Genomic DNA, 10081 nt, shown 5'->3' with positions numbered 1-10081 from the left:
CACTCCCTGTATTTCCGCAGCTTATTTAGTAGTACAGTATATGGGAGTACGGCTTTACTGCCACAAAAATGGGAGTTTTGAAGGTGAGCATTGGGCGTATATTAGTTTTCCCACTACAGCTAAACCTAGATGCAAGGAACGTCTATGTAACCAATTCATGTATTTAACGAAGCTTTTCAATTGCCCATTCCCACGTTCATTGATGCCCACGTGTTTGCGGCCTCTGTGTAACGAAGGAGTTGCGACGGTTAACCTGGATATAGGGAATTCGCTACGCTGGGTGAGTCAAGGTTTCTTGCCGTTTTTCTAAAACAGTCGGCTGGCGAAATGCACTAGTGTAGCCAATTTCGCCCACACCGCAATCTCTCGTGCGTTTCCACGTGTGAGTGCAGTGTCGGTTAGGTGCTAGGCCTGCCTGTCGGCGTGTAGTCGCGTGTACCCTTGATATCTGTGGTATGGATTCGTGGGGGCTGAGTTCTGCTGCCTGAATACGAAAAGATTTGTCTTTTGAAGACAAGCTCGTAATTTCAAATGCCGTCTCCGCCGGCTAGAAGGAAGAACGTCGCCGCCCGGCACAGTGTCCCAGCTAGCATCCCTTCGACATTTTGGTCTGCAGAAAAGATTATGAAGTTCGCGAAAAGGCGCCCTTTCAGCATAAGTTTGGTTCCTGAAACACATTAAGGCACCGAAAAGTACCAATAATCAAAAGTGATACTTAGTACGTTTGTGAATTCCGAGGGGGAGTGGGGGCGTGTAGCGCAGCAAGTGAAAATCACGCAGTTTTTCAGGGTGAAATATAGCCTTGAACAAGCGTGATTTCAGCATCACTCGTGCCTAGCAAATTGGTTTTGTTTCTGCTTCATTCCCGCGAGTTTTAACTCGAAATCATTTAAGGAAAACCTTGATTTAACGAAAAAAATTCTAATTTTTGGCAACTGCGTTATATCCAACTTTAACTGAAGGAGTTTTCAGGGTGCCTTTTGGGAGGGCGGTTTAGCTGCATGCGAAGTATTTTTGCAGTATTGTAGGTGTTTTTTTGAAGCGCTGTGAGTGAATTTGTGACTATTTAGGAGCTATTATAAGGCTCTTAGATCGCTTTTTTTTTTATTTTAGGAGCGCTGAGTAATCGCTTTGGGAGAAATTACTAGTTTCTTTTCGAACTGTTCAATAAGAAAACGTGAAAGGCCGTTTTCTGCACACAGACAATTTGTTCCACAGCAATCGCATACATGCAAACATGCTTCTAAACACACAAATATCCCCCCAATATTAAAACACTCAATGAAGAAACCACGTACATCGAGAATACAAGGTAACTTGTAAAGAACTTTAACTACTACGGCTTTCTTCAACGAAAAAATGTCAGCCATTTGCAATCAGTGAAGTTCACCAAGCATTCATAGTTGCGCTGTTCTCTTGCATTGGCTGCACAAACACTGACTTCGCCTCCGCCTCTTGGCATGTTTCCCACGAAGTCACAAAAGCGCCGGCATTACAGGGATAACAGAGTTCTTTAAACCTCTTGTTTAACCTCTTGGCGCGTCTTGTACAGCCGATCTGAAAAAAAGAAAGAGAAACGGCCGTGTAATGACGCGGCACTTGTCACTCTGTGCGCTAAGTTCTGTAGTGTCTGAATTTTTTATGCTATGCAAAGTTGCGCTTTCATACCAGACACCTCCGCTGACCAGCTGGTCACGACCACGGAGACCAAGAGGAGGTGTTCAAAACGGAATGCCACCGGATCAACTTCTCGAAATGCTTTTCCATCGCCCTATTTCCCCCTTGTGTAGTATTGTGTTAGAGGTTTTACCAATTCCCCCTTGCCCGCGCTTCTCGCTCTCTCCCACTAAGTTTGCGAAAAGGTCCCCGTCCTTGTGACGCGTCCGCTAAATGAACATGGTTTCGAGCATAGCCAAACAAAACAGACGTCTGCCGACCCCACAGAATGCTCCCGCAAATGGCACCTGCTGGTTCAATGTGCACACGCCTAACGCATATAGAGCTCCTTTTGTCGCCCTCCTCTTCCCGCACCCCACATCGCCGCGACACTCGTCTACCCATTGAAACCAATTCGGCCGGCTGGTGCACGCGGCGGTCATCCACCACGTACGAGGCACGTCGGGCACCGCTCGTACTTCTCGAGAAAATCGGCTCAGCGGCGCTCGCTCGGCCAGCTTCAGATTCCATCGCAAATGATGAGCCACGGATACAGCGTAACAAAAACAATTAGCCTTGCTAGCTTACTTTTTCCATCGCTGTTCACAGTGCAGAAACGTTTCATTCTGCTCGAGACCCGCGCACAGAAAAAAGCCGACACTGGTGACATCCGCATTGCTTTCACACCGTTCGGCCTCGCCAATGACATTCCGGGCATGTCGCCCTCTCTCCCGCACTGCTCTCGCCACGACAGGCGTAGAATCACCGGTAGAGTGACGCGGGAAACACTGACTTTCATTTGACACTACAGGGGTCAGGTCACACAAAATGCTGGTTACAAAAAAAATGTGCAATGCATCCCAGGCAGCACAGAACAAGTGGCCACCCTTTGGCCCATTTTTGGCCAATACTTGGCCTCTTTGGCAATTGGCAAGTTTGGACTGCCAGAGAACTTATGTTGTTTGCATGCATTTGGTTGGGGAATAATTGTTGTCTGTTTGCCTAGCCGAGGTCTTTACACCAAAGGCAAGCGTCTGGCCGCGCAGAACCTGTTTTTTCATTGGTCAGCATACGTCCGATGAGGAACCGCACGCATCCGGCCATAGATTACTCGTTTACTTTTTGTCCAGGTAAGGTCGGAAGACGAACTGCAAGCGTCTGGCCACGGGGACCGCGTGGTCTGTTTGGCCAGTCTGTGTCCCCCGATGAACGGCAAGTGTCTGCCCACGGAGTACACGCTTTTTTATTGGCCACCATACGTCTGATGACTAACAAAAGCGTTTCCCATTTGTCCAGCCAGCGGAAGGCAGAACGCGAACGGCAAGCGCCTTGCCAAAAATTATTCTTTTTTACTTGACAAACGAAGGTCCGAAGAGAAATTACAAGCAACTGGCCGCGGAATGCTCGTTTTCTCTGCGGCCACCCATGTAGAAAAGATCCCCACACAGAGAATTGCGCGGCTGTACGTGACGACCTCTGGAAGGAGGGGTCGCGGCGGACGGGAAATACAATGGGGGGGGGGAACGAGCCGTTTGTATGCGGGGACTTTATGGCATGTAGTAGCATGGTATGTATCTTCACGAGCGCCTGGTGGTGGCAGTGACCTCTACCGCGAATATCCATTTCTGTGAGTCCGCTATGAAGGCCATTATAGGCAGAAAGATCTCTCCTTTAGTCAATAAGGTCTGATAAAAAAGCAGGTACGCCTACTGACATCAGACTTGCTTTAAATGAAATATTAGTGTGTGGTATGCTAACGTAAACTTTATTTGTTTTTTGTGCCGAAGCTCGCCTAAACAACGAGGTACACCTAAATGCTACATTTACATGATACGGGCACGTTAGGCGAGCGCCGCAAAGGCGACGAAAGTGCATGCTTTTTTTTTCTAAAACAAAAAACGGCTTCTGTTGAAATGGATCTAACTAGCAATCGTGTTGTATTTGGAAGCACTGCGCCTTTCTGGTTACTTTAGTAGTGATACCCATGAATAAAAGCGAAAATAGGCAATGAGCATGTTGACAAGTCATTTATTTCCATTTTCCCAGCCTAGCCCGCACATGCATATGCTCCTAGCATGCAGCTAAGTGCCCGTGATACACCTGGTGCCACTGATTCCCATCAGCCTTTCATATGAGACATGTGGTGTGTTAATAAATAATATTAAATTTGCGTCGTAATACCAACGTACCCGTAAGCCCTGCCATGCATGACTGCATACGTGCTAGAATGTTTTGTTACCCATAGAGAGCGCTGGAGTCTGTTCCGTCTCCGTCTTTTCTGTCAATTTTCGCAGTGTTAATTAGCAGTTACCGCGCTATAAGTGGTACCGATGTGCGCGTGAAGGTACGAGGGCGTCAACCGGTACCAGTTTCGAGCAAACGGTACGATTTCTGGTGATTTTCGCGGACTTCGTGTTCGTGGTGGTGGCGGCCTGCCGCTAAGCCTACCCGACCTGCTGAGGACAACGGCCGAGGACTTCGGCCCGCTAGGCCGTTTGGGCCTAACCCCGGCGTGGTGAAAAAGTACGGCATCATGGCTTCCGAGATGGAGACGACCACGTCTCCGGAGGAGTTAACGACCCCAGGCCCCAGCAACAGCGGCGGACCGATGTGCATCGAGGTTCCAGGTCAGGAAATTTCCTCGGAAGATTTTAATGGGAGTTCCGGTTGGTCGCACGTGGGCCGGCGTATCAGAGCCCCGGCCGGAGGTGAGGGCGCCTCCGCCATTACCCACGAGTCTAGGCCTAAAACTAGGGACCACTTCACCAGAAAAGTGATCGCATCGACAACGAGGGCAGCGAGAATGCCAGACGTGCTGCCGAGAGAGGACATCAAAGTGATCGTGAGGCCGCGGGGAGGCCTAAACATTGCAAGAACGCAGACTGCGATCGTTGCCTCGGCCATCATGGCGGCGGCGAGGGTTTCGAGAGAAGACGGTGCGGCGGATACTTTCTGCTCTAACCTACACCAGAACATCATGGTTGTGAGTACCCCTGATGAGGGGCGGGCTTTGTCCTATGCCAAGATCCAGACAATCCGTATCGGGGACAAGATACACGAGGTGGGCGCATACCAAACCACACCATATGGTACCGTAAAGGGGATCATTCGAGGCATTCCCACCGAAGATACTCCGGCGGAGATCGACCGCAACGTCGTTAACTCAAGAAATCCGTTAGCAAGAGGAGCGCAACGGATTGGCAACACGACTACCGTAATTGTGGTCTTTGAGGGCGAAAAGGTTCCAAATTATGTATGTTACGGCCCTGTATTAACAAGGTGTAGTCTGTATCGCAAACATTTCGATGTCTGCAAACAGTGCGGCAAAGTAGGCCACAGAAAAGACGTTTGCCCTAACCCTGATGTGAAAGTGTGTTTCGACTGTGGGGCCAACAATCCTGCTAAGGGCCACGAGCACGAGGTAACCCGAAATGCAAGCTTTGTGGGGGACAACACCCAACGGGCAGCAGAGAATGCAAAAGTAGATACAAGACTCCCTACGTAGTTACCAGAAGGCAGTGGGAGCGTAAGATTGCGGAGCAGTGCGTAAAGCAACAACTGGCGCCTGGAGAGTTTCCACCGTTGCTGAAGTCAGCAGGAGAGAGCGGCACAGCTAGTCGCCGGGAGTCACGCTCGGTCGGGGACAAAAGCGAAAGCAGACACCGAAACCGAAGCACGAGTCGCCGCCGCCAATCGCAATCCAAAGACAGAGTCGGCTGGGCAGACGCGGCAAAGTCCGGGATAGCCAAGAGGGAGCAGCAGCAACGACAGCAGCAGCAGTCATTGCCATTGCAAAGTGGTAGAAGGAAATTTGAAGGCGAAAGTGGGGCGATGAAAGTGCTTAGAGACGCAAACGAGGCGTTGCGGAAGAAGAACACTGAACTAGAGGCGAGAGTCAATAAGATAAATAAGGAAATGGCAGAGCTCATGAGAATGATGGCGGCACAGTTACAGCGACTGCAGGCACAGCAGCAGCAGCAGTTATCGCCACCACCACAGCAAATGGCAATGACCGAGGATGAACCAGACGTAGAGGTGAACCCGAGGGAAGCGAACAGGGCAGAAGCGGCTCCGGCACCCAAGAGAAGGGCTATTGAAAATCTCAAAGAGCGTAGACTCAGCGATAGGGTCGACAACCTTGAAGATAGGCTCGACCGCATTGAAGAGTATATTCGCACGACGTTCACCAGGACAATCACCGACCGTTTCATAGCAATTGAACAGACATGCCAGCAGTTGGCTACGACAGTGCTGAATTTGGCGACGCAAATGGCTAACTTTCAGCAAACATGGATAGGGCATCAACCACCGCAACCACAACAGCAGTGAAAGGCCTCCTCGTCTGGCATTGGAACTGCAACGGTTTTGCTGGGAAGAAGCCTGTACTCCAACAACACTTACAACAAGTATCAAGAAAGCCAGATGTCATCATGTTGCAAGAGACCCGCATTGAAAAGGTCAAGCTCTCGGGTTACCGGTCCCACGCTAGCCCGCCAAGCCTCCGGGCGGTGGCTGGCAGTAGTGGCAGAGGAGTTTGCACCTTGGTGAGGAAAAACCTCACGTACGTCGAGCACGAGTTGTTGGGCAATAGCACAATTGAGCACACCATGGTAGAAGTGCTTACGGGGAAAAAGAAGAAGGAAAGCACTTTTCTGGTAAACTTGTACAGTAGCCCGTCACACGGAAAGCAGAAATTCAAAGCACTGTTACACAAGGCATGCAACGTCGCGGGGCCCGACAGCAGGCTAGTAATCTGCGGGGACTTTAACGCGCCCAATCAAGCCTGGGGTTACCACAAAACATTGGCAAAGGGCAGGGACTTAATGCAAGATGCTACTGACTTGGGTCTAAATCTAATAACCGACCCAGCATACCCTACCAGAATCGGCAAGTCGATCACCCGAGACACAACGCCCGATCTCACTTTCGTCAGGGGTAACGGCGGCGGTACGGGGGACTTTGAATGGCGAAACACGGGGCACGAGTTGGGCAGTGACCACTACATTGTGGAGGTCATTGTCCCGCTCGGTGGCGACGAAGAAGTCGGCAGAAGCTTTCGGAAACATCGACTTACGGATTGGGAAGCCTTTCGGAGGTTGTTACCCGAGGAGAAGACCGAAATTACAGACATTAAGGAGTGGTCGACCGAAATTGTAAAGAAGGCAGAAGAGGCCACCAAGGAAGTCGAGACGGACGAGCGTATCGGAAGGGTCGACAGCCGCCTGGCTCACCTCATCGCAGCCAAGCAGTCCATCCTGGCGAGATGGAAGACGCAGCGGACAAACAGAAGGCTACGCAAGAAGGTCGCCGAACTCAACGGAGAGATCGAGTCCCATAGCAGAGTGCTTTGCACTCAGCAGTGGAATGAGGCTTGTAACGCGGCGGACGGCCAGATGCACTGCGGCAAGACGTGGAGTATGCTGAGACATCTTTTGGATGAGACCTCGACCAAGACGCACCAGCACAACAACGTGGCCAAGATCGTCCACAGGGCGCTGACCGAGCACGGGGAAGATGGGGTGAAGAAACGCCTTGACGATAAGTACCTGCCGGTCACTCCCACAGAGACGCACCCGGACTACCAAGGCGAAGCAAACGAGTGGCTAGATCGAGACATTAAAGTATGTTAAGTGAGGGTTGCTCTGCACGATCTCAACAGCAAATCCGCCGCTGGTCCCGACCGGGTTACAAAGAGAGCGCTGAAAAATCTTAATGAAGCGGTCATCGAGAACCTCACGGCATACTTCAAGAAATGCTGGCGAGCCGGGTCACTGCACCGGCAATGCAAAGCTGCCAAGACCATCTTGATTCCCAAACCGGGCAAGCCACCCAACATTGAGAACCTCCGGCCGATCTCGCTTACATCCTGTGTGGGCAAAGCGTTGGAGCATGTTCTCATGAACAGGTGGCAGAGGTACCTGGAAGATTCGGGGCTCTACCCAAACACCGTCATCGGTTTCCGAAACAAGCTCGGAACTCAGGATGCCATGATACAACTAAAAAATGAAATCCTCGATGACACTACCAACACGCAAGACAACAGAGCCATCTTGGGTTTAGACCTGCAGAGTGCTTTCGACAAAGTGAGGCACTCTGCAATCCTGGCCCAGGTGTCGCGGCTAAACATGGGCAACAGAACCTATGCGTCCATCAAAGATTTCTTGACGGGGCGGACCACCGAGATCAACGCCGGGGACCTGCGGCTCAATGAGAAGAAGCTCGGCAGTGTCGGGACCCCCTAGGGCTCATTCATCTCGCCATTACTTTTCAACCTTGTAATGATTGGGGTGGCCGAGCGGCTCTCGCGAGTCACGGGGGTCCGACACACCATCTATGCCGATGACATAACGCTATGGGTCCCAGGTGGAAGCGACGGACACATCGAGGGTGCATTGCAAGAGGCGGTTGATGCTATCGAGGAGCAGCTGGACGGGTCCGGGCTCGTCTGCTCTCCAAGCAAGTCCGAGCTGTTGGTGATTCCACCGAAAGGGGCAGCTAGGAAGGCGAAAGGCAACGATCCTGTGAGAGAGCAAGAGAACATCAAGATCAGGACGAGCGGCGGTCAGACTATCCCGGAGGTAGAGAAGATCCGAGTGCTGGGTATGCTGATTGAACGCAAACGAGTGAACGGCGAGACGGTGAACCGTCTCGCGGCCAAAGTCACCACGGCAATTCGGCTCATAAAGAGGGTGTCAAACAGAAAAGCAGGCATGAAGGAAGAAAGCCTCACCCGGCTAATGCAATCCTTCGCTATAAGTCACATTACGTACGTTGCTGCTTTCCACAACTGGAGGCAATGCGAGCGTACTAAGATCAACGCCCTCATACGCAAAGCGTACAAGGCAGCACTCGGACTTCTCGACTGCACAAGCAGCGAAAAGTTCCTGGCCATGGGAGTGCATAACACGTTGGAAGAAATCGCCGAGGCGCAGAGGACCGCCCAGCTCGTGCGGCTATCGGAAACAAGAACGGGCAGGCAAGTGCTGCGTGACCTAGGCCTGGAGCCAAAGGAAGGGGGACCCGAGAATACAGACGTGCATGTACCAGAAGCAATTAGCAGACGGTTGCGGGTATGTCCTGTGCCAAGAAATATGAACCCCGAGTTCAACAAGGAGCGGCGGGCGGCGAGGGCCAAGGCGCTCATCGATCTCCATGCCAAAGACAGGGGTGCTGTGTTTGTGGATGCGGCAGAGTATCCAGACGGCAGAAGAGCATTCGCCGCCGCAGTTGTAGGGGCAGCGACCGGTGCTACACGGACGGCGGCGAGTGTGCGGACTCGAGCGGCGCATCGAGCAGAAGAAGTGGCCATTGCCCTAGCCATCGCCGACCCCTAGTGCACTACTGTGCTCTGTGATTCTAGGACGGCAGTGAAAAACTACGCCAGAGGAAGAGTGTGTGGTGAAGCCGCACGTGTGTTGCGTGCGGTCGATCTCGCGAGTGAAAGTAGGTGTGTTGTGATTAAGTGGTTTTCGGCGCACATGGGCTGTGATGTCTCGGATCGCGGCAACGAAAACCACAACGAAACGGCGAACGCGGCGGCGCGAGGACTAACCAACCGTGCCGCTGCTACTGCGGTCGACCCGACGTGGTGGTGGGAAACCAAGGACAGGATGACCTCTTACAATGAAATCGTGAAGTGGTACAGACTAGATAGAAGGACTATGCCACCACCTCATCCGGGCTTGACCAGTGAGGAAGCAGTAATATATCGACAACTACAGACAGGGTCGTTACTCACCCCGGTTCTGCTGAAGCACATATGTCCGAGTGTTTATGTAAGTGACCTTTGCTGTGTGTGCCGAAAGGAGAGAGCCACTGCGGCTCACATCCTTTGGGACTGTGCCAAGAACCCGCAGCAAGCTACAACGATGAAAACGATCCCACCGCTTCTCGAGGCCGCAATGCGTTGCTACGATCAAGAAGTCCAAGCCCAGGCCGTCCAGCAGATCTCGGCGGCCCTCGAAAGGCAACGACCGAGCGAAACCGGAGGGAGGCTGCCACCCCAAAACAGGGGCAGGCGCAGTCGACCAAAGGGAGTAGTGAGGCCGCGGCCGGAGTAGAGGCGCCAACAGCCGGGAAGACGTCATGGCCGCGTCACGGTGACGCCTTCCTTACATGGGAGGGCTAATCGTTCTGCAGGCATTTTCAATAAAGTTGCTTCGCTCGCTCGTTACCCATATGCTTCGCCGAAAACACAATGTTTCGTCAGTGGTAAGCGTAACATCGTTGACGCTTTATTTCGGTTGTATTTCCTATAGAATTAGGTACCTGGGCAAAAAAGAACCATTCGAGAATTCGAAATATGTATTTTACGATAGCTACAGGCAATGCCAAGGTTTACGATCTGATGTATATTTATAGGAAACGCGAACGCTATTAAACGAAGTGGGTTATTCATCAAAATTAGTGGGAACCACGGAAGTGG

The 10081-nt window shown here is 51.7% G+C and overlaps 1 pseudogene; it reads left to right on the top strand.

The window, feature by feature from the left end:
- The first annotated feature begins 7553 nt into the window (after nt 1-7553).
- LOC144149823 (uncharacterized) lies at nt 7554-9816 on the top strand (annotated as a pseudogene).
- The last annotated feature ends 265 nt before the right edge of the window (nt 9817-10081 follow it).

Source organism: Haemaphysalis longicornis, unplaced genomic scaffold, assembly GCF_048455015.1.
Source record: "Haemaphysalis longicornis isolate Haplotype H1 unplaced genomic scaffold, Haemaphysalis longicornis Haplotype H1 scaffold_8, whole genome shotgun sequence".
NCBI classification, from domain to species: Eukaryota; Metazoa; Arthropoda; class Arachnida; order Ixodida; family Ixodidae; genus Haemaphysalis; species Haemaphysalis longicornis.
Note: the sequence above shows the minus strand (reverse complement) of the source record. Positions and strands in the feature narration are given on the sequence as shown.